Here is a 1,865-nt window from a genome sequence, read left to right as displayed (position 1 = left end):
AATTAATATTTTTATTATTGTTAAATTAGGGCCAGGTAAATTTTGTTGAAAACATATGGAAAGGTTGAAGCCAGTTTTTTTCCTTCTCTGTTTTGTGTTTTGCATGGGTTTAAGCCCGTTTTATTACTCTCCTTTATTTATTTTTCAGCGTAAATCATAACCCCCCAAATCAAATAGTGAGAGCAGTAAGAGTGATCTAACTGAGGCGAAGCCAGTTTCTTGTCATTCTCCGATGGAGGAAACACCCACCACCACTGCCAAGCGACAATTGATCACCCTAATTCGAACCCTAACATCACCTCCACTACCCACTCTTCCGTTCGATTTGATCGCTGAAATCCTATGTAGACTACCGGTGAAGCTCCTCCTTCAACTCCGTTGCCTCTACAAGTCATTCAATACCCTCATCTCTGATCCTAAATTCACAGAGAAACATCTTCACATTTCAACTATGCGCCCCCACCTCATAACCAACTCCAAAGACATGTATGTAATGTCTTATCCACTTAACTCTATCTTCAAACCTGTTACGACTATCGCCACCCGACTCCATCTCCCTTTTAAACAAGAATTATATTCCATTGTCGGCTTTTGCCACAGAATCCTTTGTTTGGTTGTTATTTTGTGGAACCCTTCCATTAGAAAATTCACAAAATTACCTTCTTTGAAAAGTCCAATAAAGGTTTCTTATATTAGATATGGCTTTGGTTATGATCCTTTAATTGATAATTATAAGGTGGTTGCTGTTTTTTGCTATGATAGTGGTAATGAAATTCTCGAAGCTAAAACAAATGTTTATACTTTGGTTACTAATTCTTGGAGAATGATTGAAGGGAATTTCCCTGTTCCGAAAGATGGATTGCGGAAATTGACCTTTGTTAGCGGTACACTTAATTGGTATGTGTATACTGATGACGATTTACGTGTTGTTTCTTTTGATTTGGTGAATACCGAAAGCTTTTGCCTCCTAATTTTGGAGGGGAAGATCGTTATCATGTGGTTTTAGGTGTGTTGAAAGATTGTTTGTGTTTTACTACTAGTAGTCGTGCGTTTTACAGTGTTTGGCTGATGAAGGAGTATGGAGATGAAAAGTCATGGATTAAATTGTTTTGTGTTTCTTACATCTAAAAAAATCCATACTTTTGTCGCCATTCCAAGCCAATATGGATTTCCAAGGATGACCAAATGTTGATGGAATCAAAGTCAAGGAGGAAGGGAATAATGTATTTGGTTGTTTATAGTTTCAAAAGTGGTACTTCGAATAGTCCAATGATTGGAAACTTTACTAATATTACCCGTGAATGGAATACCCCTGAAGTTTACGCTGAGAGTTTGGTATCACCTTGTTTCTAATGTAAAGATTTATATGTAGTGATATGTAACTAAAATTTTAGACTCAATTTCAATTTTATGTTAGTTTCTTCCTTCAAAAAAAAAAAATTATGTTAGTTTCTGTTTATAATATATTTTATGATTATTTTAATTATTGGTGACTTTATTGTTCTTTGTTAATTAATGGTCGATTATAATTTATATCAGGAAAAATTGATATGCTATTTTCATTTGAGTAATGCTGGATATAGCGACAATATTAATCGCGAATTTGTCCCGAGCGATATTACCCCATCAGTTTGCGTTATTTTCACTTCTTCTTAAGTCTAAAATAAGACCACGACCATATATCTCACCTCGCTTCATTGCTGATGATTGCATTTTAAAGTTGCTATAAGTGTTATGAAACTACATTTAGTTGGGTTGAACTGATTGTATATATAGCTTCTTATTTTTGCAAGAGAGATGCTATTTCTCCCGAGAAAAAATCAGCGAAATGGTCCCGAATGCATTGCAGCCGTTGGATCTCTCAC

At 35.3% G+C, this 1,865-nt stretch overlaps 1 pseudogene; it reads left to right on the top strand.

Moving 5' to 3' along the window:
* Nucleotides 1-232: 232 nt before the first annotated feature.
* LOC146935321 (F-box/kelch-repeat protein At3g23880-like) lies at nucleotides 233-1,353 on the top strand (annotated as a pseudogene).
* The last annotated feature ends 512 nt before the right edge of the window (nucleotides 1,354-1,865 follow it).

This window comes from Medicago sativa, chromosome 3 (genome assembly GCF_051527215.1).
Source record: "Medicago sativa cultivar Bolivia chromosome 3, Bolivia_mono, whole genome shotgun sequence".
NCBI lineage: Eukaryota > Viridiplantae > Streptophyta > Magnoliopsida > Fabales > Fabaceae > Medicago > Medicago sativa.
This window is presented reverse-complemented; position numbering and strand designations above follow the sequence as displayed.